The sequence below is a fragment of the Pongo pygmaeus genome, chromosome X (genome assembly GCF_028885625.2).
Source record: "Pongo pygmaeus isolate AG05252 chromosome X, NHGRI_mPonPyg2-v2.0_pri, whole genome shotgun sequence".
NCBI classification, from domain to species: domain Eukaryota; kingdom Metazoa; phylum Chordata; class Mammalia; order Primates; family Hominidae; genus Pongo; species Pongo pygmaeus.
In genome coordinates this window covers 137,560,538-137,579,360 of record NC_072396.2, presented here as the reverse complement: position 1 = coordinate 137,579,360, position 18,823 = coordinate 137,560,538, and the positions used below count along the sequence as shown (strand labels likewise).

Here is an 18,823-nt window from a genome sequence, read left to right as displayed (position 1 = left end):
TGTGATCTGAGAGACTGTTTGTTATGATTTTTGTTCTTTTGCATTTGCTGAGGAGTGTTTTACTTCCAATTATGTGGTCAGTTTTAGAGTAAGTGCGATGAGGTGCTGAGAAGAATGTATATTCTGTTGATTTGAGGTGGAGAGTTCTGTGGATGTCTATTAGGTCCGTTTGGTCCAGAGCTGAGTTCGAGTCCAGAATATCCTTGTTAATTTTCTGTCTTGTTGATCTGTCTAATATTGACAGTGGGGTGTTAAAGTCTCCCACTGTAATTCTGTGGGAGCCTACATCTCTTTGTAGGTCTCTAAGAACTTGCTTTTTGAATCTGGGTGCTCCCGTATTGGGTGCATATACATTTACGATAGTTAGCTCTTCTTGCTGCATTGATCCCTTTAACATTATGTAATTCTGTTCTTTGTCTTTTTGATCTTTTTTGGTTTAAAGTCTCTTTTATCAGAAATTAGGATTGCAACTAATGTTTTTGTTTTTTGTTTTGTTTTGTTTTGTTTTGCTTTCCGTTTGCTTGGTAAATATTCCTCCATCCCTTTATTTTGAGTCTATATGTGTCTTTGTATGTGAGATGGGTCTCCTGAATACAGCACACCGATGGGTCTTGACTCTTTATCCAGTTTGCCAGTCTGTGTCTTTTAATTGGGGCATTTAGCCCATTTACATTTAAGGTTAATATTATTATGTGTGAATTTGATACTGTCATTATGATGCTAGCTGGTTGTTTTGCCAGTTAGTTGATGCAGTTTCTTCATAGTGTCAATGTTCTTTACAATTTGGTATGTTTTTGCAGTGTCTGGTACCGGTTTTTTCCTTTCCATGTTTAGTGCTTCCTTTAGGAGCTCTTGTAAGGCAGGCCTGGTGGTGACAAAATCTCTCATGTGCTTGTCTGTAAAGGATTTTATTTCTCCTTCGCTTATGAAGCTTAGTTTGGCTGGATATGAAATTCTGGGTTGAAAATTCTTTTCTTTAAGAATGTTGAATATTAGCCCTCACTCTCTTCTGGCTTGTAGGGTTTCTGCAGAGAGATCTGCTGTTAGTCAGATGGGCTTCCCTTTATGGGTAACTCGACCTTTCTCTCTGGCTGCCCTTAACATTTTTTCCTTCATTTCAATCTTGGTGAATCTGACGATTATGTCTTAGGTTTGCTCTTCTCGAGGAGATTCTTTGTGGTGTTCTCTGTATTTCCTGAATTTGAATATTGGCCTGTCTTGCTAAGTTGGGGAAGTTCTCCTAGATAACATCCTGAAGAGTGTTTTCCAACTTGGTTCCATTCTCCTCATCTCTTTCATGTACACCAATCAAACTTAGGTTTGGTCTTTTTACATAGTCCTGTATTTCCTGGAGGCTTTGTTCATTCCTTTTTATTCTTTTTTCTCTAATCTTGTCTTCTCTCTTTATTTCATCAAGTTGATCTTCAATCACTGATATCCTTTCTTCTGCTTGATTGATTTGGCTATTGAAACTTGTGTATGCTTCATGAGATTTTCGTCCTGTGCTTTTCAGCTCCATCAGGTTATTCATGTTCTTCTCTGAACTGCTTATTCTAGTTAGCAATTCCTCTAGCCTTTTTTCTAGGTTTTTAGCTTCCTTCCTTTGGGTTAGAACATGCTCCTTTAGCTTGGAGGAGTTTGTTATTACCTACTTTCTGAAGCCTACTTCTGTCAATTTGTCAAACTCATTCTCTGTCCAGTTTTGTTCCCTTGCTGGTGAAGAGTTGTGATCCTTTGGAGAAGAGGCATTCTGGTTTTTGGAATTTTCAGCCTTTTTTCTGCTGGTTTCTCCCAATCTTTGTGGATTTATCTACCTTTGGTCTTTGATGTTGGTGACCTTCGGATAGGGTCTTTGAGTGGATGTGCTATTCCTTTCTGTTTGTTAGTTTTCCTTCTGACAGTCAGTCCCTTCTACTGCCAGTTTGCTGGAGTTTTCTGGAGGTCCACTCCTGACCCTGTTTGCCTGGGTATCACCAGTGGAGGCTGCAGAACAGCAATGATTGCTGCCTGATCTTTCATCTGGAAGCTTCGTCGCAGAGGGGCACCTGCCAGATGCCAACCAGAGCTCTCCTGTATGAGGTATCTGTTGGCCCCTACAGGGAGGTGTCTCCCAGTCAGGATACATGGGGGACAGCGACCCACTTGAGGAGGCAGTGTGACCCTTAGCAGAACTCGAATGCTGTGCTGGGAGGTCTGTTGCTGTCTTCAGAGCTGTCAGGCAGGTATGTTTAAGTCTGCTGAAGCTTTGCCCACCGCCACCCCTTTCCCCAGGTGCTCTGTCTCAGGGAGATGGGAGGTTTCTTTTTTTTTTTTTTTGATGGAGTCTCTGTCGCCCAGGCTGGAGTGCAGTGGTGCCATCTTGGCTCACTGCAAGCTCCGCCTCCCAGGTTCATGCCATTCTCCTGCCTCAGCTTCCCAAGTAGCTGGGACTACAGGTGCCCACCACCACACCCGGCTAATTTTTTGTATTTTTTAGTAGAGACGGGGTTTCACCGTGTTAGCCAGGATGGTCTGGATCTCCTGACCTCATGATCTGCCCACCTCAGCCTCCCAAAGTGCTGGGATTACAGGTGTGAGCCACCGCACCCAGCCTGGGAGTTTTATCTGTAAGTCCCTGAATGGGGCTGCTGCCTTTTTTTCACAGAGGCCCTGCCCAGAGAAGAGAAATCTGGCAGTCTGGCCACAGCAGCCTTGCCGAGCTGCAGTGGACTTCACCCAGTTTGAACTTCCCAGCGGCTTTGTTTACACTGTGAACATAAAGCCACCTACTCAAGCCTCAGCAATGGCGGACACGCCTTCCTCCACCAAGTTTGAATTCCCTGGGTTGATCTCAGACTGCTGCTGTGCTGGCAGTGAGAATTTCAAGCCAGTGGATCTTAGTTTGCTGGGCTCTGTGGGGGTGGGCCCTGCAAAGCCAGACCACTTGGCTCCCTGGCTTCAGTACCCCTTTCCAGGGGAATGAACAGTTATGTCTCTCTGGGATGCCACTGGGGTATGGAAAAAACTCCTGCAGCTAGTTGGGTGTCTGCTCTAATGGCCGCCTGGTTTTGTGCTTGAAACCCAGGGCCCTGGTGGGGTGGGCACTGGAGGGATTCTCCTCATTTGTGGGTTGCGAAGACCATGGGACAAGCATAGTATCGGTGCTGGAGTCCCTCAGGCTTAGTCCCTCACGGCTTCCCTTGGGTAGGGGAGAAACTTTCCCGACCCCTTGTGCTTCCCACGTGAGGTGGCACCCCAGCCTGCTTCGGCTTGCCCTCTGTGGGCTGCACCCACTGTCCAACCAGTCCCAATGAGATGAACCGGGTACCTCAGTTGGAAATGCAGAAATCACCTGCCTTGTGCATCAATCTCACTGAGAGGTGCAGACTGGAGCTGTTCCTATTCGGCCATCTTGCCAGCAATCCCCTATCAGGAATTTTTATTTAGAATTTTATCTAGATATAAAAAATATATCTATAAAAATATATCTATTTGATATAGAATTTTATCTATGTAATCCCCTTGTTGAAGAGTTATTTAAGAATAATGAACTTAGGGGATATTCTCAGATAAACAAAAGCTTAAAAAGTTCATTACCACTAGACCTTCGCTATAAGAAATGCTTAAGGGAGTCCTTCAGATTGAAATAAAAGGATGTTAGAGAGTAACTCATAGCCACATGAAGACATAAAGATCTCCAATAAAGGCAAATACATGGGCAAATATGAAAAGTCAGTTTTTATTGTAATTTTGGTTAGTAACTCCACTTTATATTTTCTATGGAATGTAAAAGACACTTGCAAAAAATTATAAATTTATGCTAATGGGTACACAATCTATAAATATATAATTTGTGATATCAATAACATGAACAGTATGGGGGGATGGAGCTGTATAGGAATAGAGTTTTTGCATGCAAGTTAGGTTAAGTGTGTATCAACTCAAAGTAAATTTTTATAACATTACAGTATTATATGTAGTCTCGTGGTAACCACAGATAAAATATTTATAGAATACACACAAAAGGAAATGGGAAGGGAATCAAGATATGTCATTACAAAAAATTACATAGACACATGAAAAAGGCAGTAATGAAGGGAATGAGGGACAAAGAAAGCTCTGAGACATATAGAAAACAGAACAGATTTTTTAAAAACATGATCTAACTATATACTGTCAACAAGAGACTCACTTTAGACATAAGGACACAAATAGACTGAAAATGAAAGGCTGAAAGAAGATACTCCATGCAAATAGTAACCAGAAGAGAGCAGAAGTGGCTCTATTAACATCAGGCAAAATAGAATTTAAGTCAAAAACTATTATAAGAGATTAAAAAAGGACATTATATGTTGTTTAGAAGGTTAATTCATGAAGAAGAAATAACAATTATAAACATGTATGTACCAAACATCAGAGCTCAAAAATATATGAAGCAAACATTGACAGAACTGAAGGGAGAAATAGACAACTCTACAATGAAAGTTGGATATTTCAATATCCCAAGTATCCCACTTTAAATAATGGATAGAACAACCAAACAGAAGATCAACAAGTAATGAGAGAACTTGAAAAACACTACAAACCAACTGGATATAACAGACATATGTAGAACACTCCACACAACAACAGCAGAATACACATTTTTGTCAAATATACATGGAGTATTTTCCAGGATAGACCATATGTTAGGCCACAAAACAAGTCTTAATAAAGTTTAAAAGACTGAAATCAGACAGAGTGTCTTTTCTGATCACAATGGAATGAAAATAGAAATCAGCAGAAGGAAAACTGGAAAATTCATGAATACGTGGATATTAAAAAACACACTCTTAAATAACCAATGTGTCAAATAAGAAATCACAAGAGAGAGCATATCTTGAGACAAATGAAAATGAAATACAACATGCCAAAAATTATGGAATGCAGCAAAAGCAGTGCTAAAAGAGAAATTTATAACTAAATGCTTACATTAAAAAGGAATAATGGCCTCAAATCAACAACCCAACTTTATACCTTAAGGAAATAGAAGAAGAAGAACCCTAACGCTAGCATAAGAAAATAATCAATAAAGTTTAAAGCAGCAATAAATAAAGTAGAGAATAGAAAAACAATAGAGAAGAATGACAAACCATAATTTGATTCTTCAAAAAGATCAACAAAATTGACAAACCTTTAGCTAGATTAACTAAGAAAAAAATTTGGTAAAAATTATATGTTGGGGCTGGGTGCAGTGTCTCATGCCTGTAATCCCAGCACTTTGGGAGGCTGAGGCAGGAGGATCACTTGAGCCCAGGAGTTTGAGAGCAGTCTGGGCAACATAGTGAGACTCTGTCTCTACAAAAAAAATTTTTTTATATAGCAGGGCATGGTGTTGTGCACCTGTAGTCCCAATTATTTGGGACAGTAAGGTGGAAGGATCATTTGAGCCTGGGAAGTCGAGGTTGCAGTGAGCTATGATCACGCCACTGCACTCCAGCCTGGGCAACAGAGCACACTCTGTCTCAAAAAGAAATTATGTGTTTGCAACATCACACACTGGGGCCTGTTGTGGGGTGAGGGGATGGGGGAGGGATAGCATTAGGAGAAATACCAAATGTAAATGATGAATTAATGGGTGCAGCAAACCAACACAGCACATGTATACATATGTAACCTGCACGTTGTGCCTATGTACCCTAGAACTTAAAGTATAATATAAAAAAATTATTTGTTTGCAGAGGGCAGAAAAATATTTTAAAATTACTAAAACCGGAAATGAAACCGGGGACATTAGTAATGATTTTAGAAAGATAAAAAGGATTATAAGAGAGTACTGTGAACATCTGTATGCCAACAAATTGGATAACCTGGATGAAATGAACAAATTTGTAGAAAGACACGACCTGCCAAGACTGAATGATGAAGACACGGAAAATCTAAACAAACCCACAGCTAGTTCGGAGATTGACTCAGTAGTCAAAAGCCTCCCATTAAAAACATCCCTGGATGAGATGGTTTCACTGGTGAATTCTATGAATTACAAGAAGAACTAACTCCAGTCCTTCTTAAACTCTTCCAAGAAATTCAAGAGGAGTAACACTTTCTAACTCATTCTATGAGGCCAGCATTACCCTGACATCAAAGCCAGACAAAGACACTACAAGAAAAAAAAACTTAATATCTCTTATAAATATTGATGCAAAAATCCTCAAGAAAATACTAGCAAACTAAATTCAGCAGCATATTAAAATGATTATATACCATGACCAAGTGGGATTTATTTCTGGAGTACAAGGATGGTTCAACATATGAAAATCAATCAATATATTATACTATGTTAACACAATGAAAAAAAACCCATATTATCATTTCAATGGATATAGAAAAAGCGTTTGACAAAATTCAACTCTGTTTCATAATAAAAGCAATCAACAGATTAGAAGTAGAAGAATACGTCAGCTGGTGGTGGTGGCTTATATCTGTAATCCTAGCACTTTGGGAGGTCAAGATGGGAGGATTGCTTGAGTCCAGGATTTCAAGACCAGCCTGGGCAACATAGTGAGACCCAGTCTCTACAAAAAATTTTTAAAATTAGCCAGGTTTGGCATGGTAGCACACGCCTATAGTCCCACCTACTTGGGAGGCTGAGGTGGAACGATCACTCAAGCCTGGGAGGTTGATGCTGCAATGAGCTGTGATTGTACCACTGCACTCCAGCCTGGAAGACAGAGTGAGACCCTATCTCAAAAAAAGAGAAAACTTCCTCAACATAATAAAGGCTATATATGGAAAGCCCACAACTAATGTCATACTCAATGGTAAAAGACTGAAAGCTTTCCCTCTAAGATCAGGAAAAACACAGGGATATCTGCATTCACCACTTCTATTCAACATAATATTGCAAGTTCTAGTTGAAACAATTAGACAAGAAAAAGAAATGAAAGACCTTCAAATTCGGGGAAAAAAAGAAGTAAAATTATCTCTTCACAGATGGTATGATCTTATATGTAGAAAACCTTAAAGATTCCAGAACATTTCTTACAATAAATGAACTCAGCACAATTTCAGGATACAAAATAAAAACAGAAAAAAATCAGTTGTGTTTCTATGTGCTAACAAGGAATCTGAAAAGAAAATTAAGAAAATTCCTTTTACAATAGCATCAAAATAATAAAATACTTCAAAATAAACTTAACCAAGGAGGTGAAAGATGTACAGTGAAAACTATAAACCATTGATGAAATAAAGACAAAAATAAGAAGGCATCATGTGTTCATGAATTGGAAGACCCAATATTGTTAAAATGTCCATACTACCCAAAACAATCTACAGATTTCATGCAATCCCTATCAAAATCCCAATTTTTTGCAGAAATACAAAAATACATCTTAAAATTCATATAGAATGTCAAGGGACCTCAAATAGCCAAAATAGTCTTAAGAAAATAAAATTGACCAGGCACAGTAGCTCATGCCTGTAATCCCAGCACTTTGGGAGGCCAAGGCTGGCAGACTGCTTGACCCCAGGAGTTTGAGACCAGCCTGGGCAACATGGGAAAACACTGTTTCTACAAAAAATACAAAAATTAGCTGGGCTTGGTGGCATGCACCTATAATCCCAGCTACTGAAGAGGCTGAGGTGGGAGGATCACCTGAGCCCAGGAGGTCGAGGCTGCGGTGAGCTGTGATCATGCCACTGTACTCCAGTCTGGGTGACAGAGTGAAACCCTGTCTCATCTCAAAAAAAAAGAAAGAAAGAAAAAAAAAGAAAAAAATTGGGAACTGACCTTTTCCAATTTGAAATCTTACTACAAAGCTATGGTAATCAAAACAGTATGATACTGGAATAAAAACAGACATATAGACCAATGAAATAGAATAGAGGTCCAGAAATAAACCTTCACATATATGGTTAAATTATTTTCAGCAGTATGGTGCTGTATTAGTCTGTTCTCATGCTGCTAATAAAGACATACCCAAGATTGAGTAATTTATAAAAGAAAGAAGTTTAATGGACTCACAGTTCCACATGGCTGGGGAGGCCTTATAATCATGGCAGAAGGCAAATGAGGGGCAAAGTCACATCTTACATGGCAGCAGGCAAGAGAGCTTGTGCAGGGGAACTCCCCTGTATAAAACCATCGGATCTCGTGAGACTTATTCACTACGACGAGAACAGTATAGGGGAAACACCTCTGTGATTCAATTGTCTCCATTTGGCCCTGCCCTTGACACATGGGGAATGTTACAATTTAGGGTGAGATTTGGGTGGGGACACAACCAAACCATATCAGGTGCCAAGACCACTCAATGGAGAAAGACAGTTCTTTCAACAAATGGCACTGGGAAATTGGAATATCCACATGCAAAAGAAAGAAATTAGACCCATACCTTATACCATATACAAAAATTAACTCAAAATGGGTCAAAGACCTAAATATAAGAACTATGATTAGTGCTTCTCTGTAAATGCATTCAGCACCCCCAAGGGAGTTGACTCTTTCCCTGGAAAGGCTTAAGCAGAAGCTGCAAGACCAGGTAACTTGGTAGGAATGCAGTGTAGGCCAGTGGCTAACAAATGCCAAATCAGACAGCTGAAAATCTGGTTGTATCAGCATCACCTGGGGAGCTTTTTAAAAAATCTAGATATGCAGCCTACAAGAGAATCTGACTCAAGAAATTTGGAGTAGAACTCAAGAGTCTGCATTTCAAAGCTCCTTGGGTGATTCTGAGGCAAAGCCAGGTTGGGGAAGTTCCAGGTAGGGGATTCAAGCATCAGATTTGGACTAGAGGCCTACAACTCAATGTGTGGTCCATAGAGAAACAGCATTGGTATCACCTGGAAGCCTTTTTTTGTTTTGTTTTGTTTTTAAATCAATACATTTTTATTCAAGGAATTTTATGTTGTGATCCCTTCTACTGTCCATCAAGGTCACTTTGGATCCTCTGAAGAGCTGGAGTCAAAATTTGTCTTCAAAAGATTTATTAATATCGTCAAGTTAGCCCTTTTTAATAGAACTGATGCTTAATCCAGTTGTCCTGTCAGCCTGTAATTTTTTTATTTTGGTTTCTTTCATCTCTTTTTAATATGAATATACTGATGAAGACATCAGAATTCACCAAGAATCTTTGAGATCTAATTTCTTCAACCAATTTACTTTAGGGTCATTTTCAGAGTAGGGTCATTTCAGAGTGAAATTCTCAATTTGACACCTTAGAAAAAGAAAAGCATTGCTTACTCTTAGAATATATCAAAGTGAAGAGTATGAGAAACCTATACAAATGCCGTATCAATAGAAATACCAGGTTTAACAAGCACAAAGCCAAGAAAAGCAATGAAACCAGATACTGGATTTCTATGGCGCTGACCTTTGAACACCCTAGCAGGAGTAAACTGCTGAGTGCAGATACCACGCAGTGCATTCTGGAAGCTTTTAAGGAAGAAAGACCCTAAGGCCTCACCCTAGACCTCCTGAATCAGAACTTGCATTTAATTTATATATATATATTTATTTTTTTGGAGGCAGGGTCTCACTCTTTCACCCAGACTGGAGTGTAGAGGTGCAATCATGGCTCACTGCAGCCTCGACCTCCTGGGCTCAAGGGATCCTCCTCCTGCCTCAGCCTCCTGAGTAGCAGGGACTACAGGTGCATGCATCACCATGCCCAGCTAAATTTTAAGTTTTTGTAGAGACAGGGTTCCACCATGCTGCCTAAGTTGGGTCTCAAACTCCTGGGCTCAAGCAATTCTCCCAGTGTGGCCTCTCAAAGTGCTGGGACTGCAGGCGTGAGCCACTATGCCCGGCCAGAATCTGTATTTAAAAAAAAATTCCCAAATATTTCTATGCACATTAAAGTTTGAGAAGCAGTACGTGACATAATCTTTGCAGTCTTCTAATCCTGAGAAACTAGGGTGCCATGACCTTTTGTTTCTGTATTTTGTTACTGAATGATTATTAAATACAAACTGTGTTACTGGAGAAATATTTCCTATGGCTATGGCTCAACTTTCAAATATAGTTATCCAGTGAAGGTTGTTCAGGGAAGGAGGAGAACCCTGCTCACTGTAAGGAGTGCTAAGCTTGCTCTGACTGGCCATTTAAAGACCCAGAGTTCTTCAGCCAGGTGTGGTGGCTCACGCCTGTAATCCCAGCAATTTGGGAGACTGAGGTGGGAAGATGCTTGAGCCCAGGAGTTTGAGACCAGCCTGGGCAACATGGCAAGACCCCCATCTCTAAAATGAAATAAACAAATACATTTTAAAGACCCAGAATTCTACTCTAAGAACAGGGCCAACCACAACCGCCTACAACAGTGGTTCTCAAACTTAAGCCTGCATCTGAATCGCCTGGAGGGCTCACTAAAATAGATTGCTGGGCCCCAACCACAGTTTCCAACTCAATAGATCTTGGATGGGGCCCCACAATTTGTATTTCTAACAACTTTCTAAGTAATGCTGGTGTGCTAGTCTGGGAATGACACTTTTGGAACCATTTGCCCAGGTTAAAAGGCTTCAGTCCGTAGGAGAACTTCTTTAGATTAGCAACCTCCTTTAGGCCGGAAGTGGCCTGGTTGCAATTTAACTTGCTTGCTTGGAAATGTGCTGAGGTTTACAACATGGTATGCAGTCTGGCTACATATTCACTTGGAGCCAGGTCAACCAGCCTGCCAGTGGCTGTGACCCATGGATGTAAAGTGCTTGATGTGTCAGCTTGGGATTTGCTGAATCTTGCTCAATGAACGGGATCTGTGTTGGCTTTATGGCTTTCCCAGATCAATTGTGGTATCAAGATGATGAGGCCACCCCTGCACAGGCTTTTATAGCTTTTATGTATAGATTATTTCCAAAGGGAGTTATTAAATTGAATTCACTTGTAATCACAGGTGAACTTACCCTTTATTGCATATCACCCTGCTGAAAGCCAATCACAAGTGTCCCTGATCTTTTTTACTATGTGGTTTCAGAGTCCCTAGCCTTCCCTTTCTGTAGTAGTCTGAATTCTAAGATAAAATTTGTCTTTTGATGGAAAGCTGCCTTTCTGAAACTCTCCTTTAAGAAACAAGCCAATCTTTGGGAGCATTTCTCTGCCATGTGATTTTAAAGTTTTACAATTTCCTTGAGCATGTCTCCTTCCCCAATGTCTTCCTGAGGCGAGCCTTTCATCTGAGCTCTTTTCTGCCTTTCTGTACTAGAAGCCTGTGGTGAGGCCACTCTGCTTCTGTTGATTCTAAGCAAGCCCTTCAAGTTGAAACTAGGCAAATAACATGGCCAGTTGCTCTTTGAAAGGGCCAGGTTTATAAATGATTGCTGCATGCTGGCTTTAAACAAATTTGACCATGGGATAATTCTAAAAGCAGAGATTTTTTACGTTTGGAGCAGGGCAAGTACCTTATTCTCATTAAAGGGTAGACCAGTTAACTTTTGCTGTGTAAGAAACTACCCCAAAATAAGTGACTTAAAACAATGTAGTTCAGAATTTCCTGGGTTGGCAATTTGGGCAGGGATCATTTAGTGGTTTACTTGGTCTTGGCTGGGTTTTCTCTGACAACTGTGGCCAGCTGTTGGATCAGCTGTGGGCTAGCTGGTCTAACATGACTTGCCTCAGCTGAAATGACACATCTCCATTCTGGGGTCTCTCATCTCCAGTGGGCCAAACCTGGCTTCTTCACATGATAACTGTGCAGGGTTTCAAGGGAAAAAAAGTGTGTAGGAAGTGTTGAGGCCTATGCTCCAAACTGGCACACTGTCACTTCTGCCATGTTCTATTGGCCAGAACAAGGTACAAATCCTGCCCAGATTCAAGGGGAGTAAAAATAGTTTCCACCTCTTGGTGGGAGAAGCTGAAAAGTCACATTGCAAAGGGACTGGATAGAGTAAGAAAAGACAGATTGTTGCCATTTTGCAATAGACTGCAAAGAGCTAACTCAGGGCCCTTGAACATGCCAGTCTCTCTTCCTAGAACCTGTTTTTCTCCACTTTTCCTATGGCTGGTACTTCTCATCTTTCAGATCTCAGCTTACATATCATGTTTTCTGAGAGGACTTCCTACCAGCATGTCCTGCTATTCTCGATCTAAATCCCTGTTTTTCTTCTTTCATATGCTTCTCTCATTTTGTAATTGTTTCATTTATGAGATTATTGGTTTCTCTTGATTACACTCCTAGAACAAAAATTCCATAAAGTCATGGAATAGTTTTGTTTTGTTTTGTTTTTAAGAGACAGTGTCAGAACTTCTGGACTCAGGTAGTCTTACTGTCTCAGCCTCCCAAAGTGCTGGGATTACATGCATGAGCCACTGTGCCCAACCAAGTTTGTCATTTTTATTTAATTATTATATCAATAGTACTTAGCATAATGCCTGACACATAGTAGGCCCTCAATAAATATATATCCAAAGAGCAAATTGAATGAAAGATGGAGGTAATATAATCTATTTGATTAAGGAAAAGATTGAACATTTCAGAAGAGGATAGAAGAGTTCGTCTGGCCATGTGATATAGAAAATAATCCAAGGAGATCAATAAAAAGGTTTGGGGAGCTCTCACTACCTGCATGATATCTTTAAAAGGCCACTGGTAAAATATTCCCTCTCCCAGATGGCCTGAATACATGGGATTAAAGCACGTTGAGGCTTAGCAAGGACCTTGAAGCCCAAGATAACTTATTTCCAACCAAAAATTAAGGTACATAGTTTTCCAAGGGATCATTTCTTCTGGTTCATGACTATGTTAAAATAAGAGTACCAGATATATAATAGAAATAGCAAGTTTTAAAACATTTTTCTGAGACAGGGTCTTGCTCTGTCAGCCAGGCTAGAGTGCAGTGGCACAATCATGGCTTACTGTAGCCTCAGCCTCCCAGGCTCAAGCGATCCTCTCACCTCAGCTACCCAAGTAGACGGGACTATAGGTGCATGCCATTACACCCAGTAATTTTTGTATTTTTTTGTAGAGGTGGTGTTTCACCATGTTGCCCAGGCTGTTCTTGAACTCCTGGGCTCAAGCAATCTACCCATCTCAGTTTCCCAAAGTGTTGAGATTACTGGTGTGAGCCACCATGCCCAGCCAACAATTTTCTATGTTTCACAAATGAATATCACCAGAGGAATAAACTGATGAGAAATCATCAGTTTATTTGGAGGGTGGGAGGGAAGGAGGATATATAGTTACCATGGTTCAAGGCCACCTAGAGCTGGAAATTTCAGTGTCAGAGTGTCAATCCTTTAAGTCTTGAGGCTTTTAGCATTTAACCCACTGCTAATCTACAATTTTCCTGAGAATCAGCCCTGTTTCCAGCCCTACTTTGCTGGACTGTAACTCCAGGGAAATGGTTCTTACCTAGGCTGACTGACTTTGCTCCCCAGGTGATTTTGACAATGTCTGCACATAGTTTTGGTGATCATAATTGGGAGAGTGTTACCAGTATATAGTGAGTAGAGGCCAGAGTTTGCACCATTACACTGTAGCCTGGGGAACAGAGCAAGACCCTGTCTATGAGACCCCTCCCTAGTAGCTGGGACCACAGACATATGCAACCATGCCTGGCTAATTTCTTTCTTTTTCTTTTATTTTACATATATTATTTGAAACAGGGTCTTACTCTGTCACCCAGGCTAGAGTGCAGTGGCATGATCATGGCTCACTGCAGCCTCAATCTTCCAGGTTCAAGCGATCTTTCCACCTCAGCCTCCTGAGCTGCTGGCACTACAGGCATGCGCCACCACACATGGCTGATTAATTTTTATTTTTAGTAAAGACAAGGTCTCACTATGTTGCCCAGGCTGGTCTCAAGCAATCCTCCTTCCTTGGCCTCCCAATCTTTTCATTTTTTGCAGAGACAGGGTCTTCCTATTTTGCCCAGGCTGGTCTTAAAGTCCTGGTCTCAAGTGATCCTCCAGTCTTGGTCTCCCAAAGTGCTGGGAGTACAGGCATGAGCCACTGCACCCAGCCTATCACTATTTGACCCATCTGCCAGTTTCCAGGAAAGCTCCATTCTCGGAATTTGTCTTTATTTGATCTGGCTTAGAGGTTACTCTGTGTGAACAGTCTTATCCCTAGGTCATTTGTGGGGAAAAAAAAAAAGTGATGATGGCTTAGTATCATAGTCATTGGAGGTGGTGTTACCAGTTGGGGTTAACAAGAGGCTGACCAAGAAAGTTAAAAGGAAAAACTGGGGAATGAGATGCCCAAAAAGGTCTTTGAAAAGCTCCAGTATATTCTTGGGACATAGAAATCCACTGACATATGCAAGACTTGTGCACATGCAGAAGAAAGTCCTATAAAGGCCCTAATCTCTCATCTCTGGCTGATCTTGAGGCTATGCACATGCAGGAGATGAAGGCTAAAGGAGAATTGCAAACTGCCTGACAGAGTGTTGAAGCTATGCCGCAATCCACAAGAAGAAACCTGCAACAAAGGGACAGGTAGGGTGGCTCATGCCTGTAATCCCAGTACTTTCAGAGGCTGAGGCAGGAAGATTGTTTGAGGCCATGAGTTCAAGACCAGTCTAGGCAACATAATGAGACTTGTCTCCCTCAAAAAAGTGAAAAAAAAAAAAAAAGCTGGGCATAGTGGTGCTTGTGCCTCTAGTCCTAGCTACTTGGGAAGCTGAGGCAGGAGGATTGCTTGAACCCAAGAGTTTGAGGCTGCTGTGAGCTATGATCCTGCCACTACACTCCAGCTTGGGTGACAGAGCAAGACCCTGTCTCAAAAAAAAAAAAAAAAAAAAAAAAGACAAACCATAAAATGAAACCTTCAGCAAAGACTGAGACTTAGTGGTTGAAGGTATTAAAGGAGATCTCTGTCCAATTATTAGCTGACCACTAGGTTAAGCAAGCAGAGAATTCGGTGGCCACACACAATAAAAATTACAGACAGGATGGGCATGGTGGCTCATGCCTGTAATCCTAGCACTTTGGGAGGCCAAGGTGGGAGGATTGCTTGAGCCCAGGAGTTAAGACCAGCCTAGGCAACATGGGGAAACCCCATCTCTTCAAAAAAAAATAAAAATTAGCTGGGTGTGGTGGCATGTGCCTCTGGTCCCAGCTACTTGGGAGGCTGAGGTAGAAGGTTTGCTTGAGCCTGGGAGGTCAAGACGGTAATGGACCATGATTGCACCACTGCACTCCAGCTTGGACAACAGAGTGAGACCCTGTTTCAAAAATTTAAAAAAATTATAGACATAACATAATTAATTCTGAAAGTTTATTAAATAAACAAACAGCAGCAGCAACAAGAACAACAAAGAGAAACAACAAACCCTGGGGGAGAATCTGATTTCCAGAGTTGCCATATTATTTTAAACATTGAGTTTTCAACGAAATTATAGGGCACACAGAGAAACAGGAAAGTACAGCCTTTATACATGAAGGAAGAAGTAATAGGTGAATTCAGCAAATTTCCAGGAAACAAGGTTGGTTGCTATTAAAAGAATGAGCAAAGTATCTGAATAGACTTGTATCCAAGGAAGATATATAAATGGCCAATAAACACATAAGACTCTCAACTTCATTAGTCATCAGGGAAAAGCAAATCAAAAGCACAATGAGATACTACTTCAAACCCAGTAGGATAGCTAAAATCAGAAGCAGACTAGATAAGTGCTAATAAGGATATGGAGAAAGTAGAACCTTCATAGCTTCTGCTGGAATTGTAAAATGGTGCAACCACTTTGGAAAACAGCGTGGTAACTCCTCACAAAGTTAAACATATAGCTACAAAATGATCTAGCAGTTCCACTCCTGGTATATACACCAGCAAATTGAAAACATATCTACACAACTTGTGCACAAACGTTTTACAGCAGCATTATTCCTAATAGCTAAAAAATAGAAGGAACCTAAATGTCCATCAACTGATGAATGGATAATGAATATGTGGTGCAGTTGACCCTTGAACCTTGAATGACATGGGTTTGAACTGCATGGGTCCACTTACATGTGATTTTTTTTTTCAATAAAATTTACACTGAATGTGCCTGCCTCTCTTGTTACCTCTTCCACCTCCTCCATTTCTGCCTCTGCCACCCCTGAGACAGCAAAACCAGCTCTTCCTCTTCCTTCTCCTCCTTAGCCTACTCACTGTGAAGACAATGAGGATGAAGGCCTTTATGATGATCCATTTCCATTTAATGAATAGTAAATGTCTTTTCTCTTACCTATGATTTTCTCAATAACATTTTCTTTTCACTAGCTTACACATCACATACAAAATCTGTGACAATCAACTGTTTATGTTATTGGTAAGGCTTCTGGTCAACAGTAGGCTATTAACAGTTAAGTTTTAGGGGAGTCAAAAATTATATTTTCTTTCTTTCCATTCCATTCCTTTCCTTTCCTTTCCTTTCCCTTTCCCTTTCCCTTTCCCTTTCCCTTTCCTTTCCTCTCCTCTCCTCTCCCCTCCCCTCCCCTCCCCTCCCCTCCCCTCCCCTCTCCTCTCCTCTCCTCTCCTCTCCTTTCCTTTCCTCTTTCCCTTCCTTTTTCCTTTCCTTTCCTTTCCTTTCCTTTCCTTTTCTTTTTGGCAGGTTCTTACTCTGTTGTCCAGGCTAGAGTGCAGTGATGCAATCAAGGCTCACTGCAGCCTTGAACTCCCTGGCTCAAGCAATCCTCCCACCTCACAGCCTCCCAAATAGCTGTGGAGTACAGGCATGCACCTCCATGCCTGGCTGATTTTTGTATCTTTAGTAAAGATGGAGTTTCACCATGTTGGCCTAGGCTGGTCTCAAATTCCAGGGCTCAAGCAATCCTCCTGCCTGAGCCTCTCAAAGTGCTGGGATTACAGGTGTGAGCCATCATGCCCAGCCTATACTTGAACTTTTTACTGCACAGGAGGTCAGTTCCCCTAGCCCCCACATTGTTAAAGGGTCAACTGTATATGTACACAATGGATTATTATTTGGCCATAAAAAGAAATGAAGTACAAATACATGCTACAACATGGATGAACACTGAAAATATCAATGCTAAGTGAAAGAAGCAAGTCAGTAAAGACCACATATTATATGACTCCATTTATATAAAATTTCCAGTGTAGGTGAATGTTACAGTCACCAAATAGACTAGTGGTTACTAGAACCTGGGTGGAAAGGGAACTAGGGAGTGACTGCTAATGAGTACAGGATTTGTTTTGAGAGTGATGGAAATGTTTTAAAGTTAAATATTGGTGATCATTTCACAATTTAGTAATGTGCTAAAAACCACTAAAAAATGTAGACTTTAAATGAATGAATTTTGTAGCTGGTCCATGATATCTCAATAAAGCTGTTTTTTTCTTTTGAGATGGAGTTTCACTCTTGTCGCCCAGGCTGGAGTGCAATGGCATGATCTCTGCTCACTGCAACCTCCGCCTCCCAGATTCAAGCAATTCTCCTGCCTCAGCCTCCTGAGTAGCTGGGATTACAGGCACATACCACCATGCCTGGCTAACTTTTGTACTTTTAGTAGAAATGGAGTTTCACCATGTTGGCCAGGCTGATCTCGAATTCTTGACTTCAGGTGATCCACCTACCTCGGCCTCCCAAAGTTCAGGATTACAGGTATGAACCATCACACCTGGCCAATAAAGCTGTTTTAAACAATGTTAGACAATATTGTTGTTAAAAACTAGAATAAAACTACAATTCAGAATCCAATGTTGGTACTGTTGCATTCCCACTTTCTGTTGTAAAAAATTTAACAAAGACTACAACATTGTTATAGAAAATCAGCCATGGATAGTATGGGTCCAAATTCTAGCACAGATTATATATAGTGGGAAAAACAAAAGTGGGCAGATTTACCTCAGATTAGTAGAAATGTTTATGTATAGTCAGCAGTAAGTCCAATGTCATAAGTGCAAGCAGACAACTGGAGATAGGAAAAGTGTAATGTAATGTGTGAAGACTTGAAAGATGGTGAAAAAGGTCTCATCTCATCTCACTTGCAAATTTTATGATGTCTAAGTTTTATCCTGAAGTTATTTATTTTTTATTTATTTCTTCATTTTTTGAGATGGAGTGTCGCTCTTGTTGCCCAGGCTAGAATGCAGTGGCCGCAGTCTCGGCTCACTGCAACCTCCGCCTCCCTGGCTCGCTCAAGTGATTCTCCTGCCTCAGCCTCCCAAGTAGCTGGGATTACAGGCACCCACCACCATGTCCAGCTAATTTTTGTAATTTTAGTAGAGTTGGGGTTTCACCATGTTGGCCAGGCTGATCTTGAACTCCTGACCTCAGGTGATCTGCCCACCTCGGCCTCCCAAAGTGCTGGGATTACAGGCATGAGCCACCATGCCCAGTCCTGAGGTTATGAAAAACACAAAAAGGCATGTTTCTAATGCCAGCTCCAACTCTGTCACAGATATAACCAATAGTTCTTCAGTCAATAGATCTTATGATTACCAAACTGGAAGAGAGAAGACACTGTCTTGTACAATGCCTAGACTCATTTTCCTTAAATGAGAAAAGGAATGGACTTAGTATTGTAGTTCTTACACCTACTAGAGTATTAGCTCTTCAAAAAGAAGCTGAATGTTCTAAATCAAGCTTGTTCCACCTGCGGCCCATGGGCCTCATGCGACCCAGGATAGTGTTGAATGCGGCCCAACACAAATTTGTAAGCTTCCTTAAAACATTACGAGATTTTTTTGCAACTGTTATTTGTAGCTCATCAGCTATCATTAGTGTTAATGTATTTTATGTGTGGCCCAAGACAATTCTTCTTCCAATGTGGCCCAGGGAAGCCAAAAGATTGGACACCACTGCTCTAACTATTCGTCTTGTCCTATTCCATTTGTGTTGCTATAAAGGAATACCTGAAGCTGGGTGATTTATAATGAAAAGAGGTTTATTTGACCCACAGTTCTGTAGGCTGTACAAGAAGCATGGCACC

The 18,823-nt window shown here is 40.9% G+C and overlaps 1 non-coding gene across 1 annotated transcript; it reads right to left on the bottom strand.

Annotated features, from left to right (window-relative positions):
- Nucleotides 1-9,243: 9,243 nt before the first annotated feature.
- Nucleotides 9,244-9,382, bottom strand: LOC129025549 (small nucleolar RNA SNORA8). The gene has a single exon (XR_008497297.1). It is a non-coding gene; the product is annotated as a small nucleolar RNA SNORA8 (small nucleolar RNA).
- Between the last annotated feature and the right edge of the window lie 9,441 nt (nucleotides 9,383-18,823).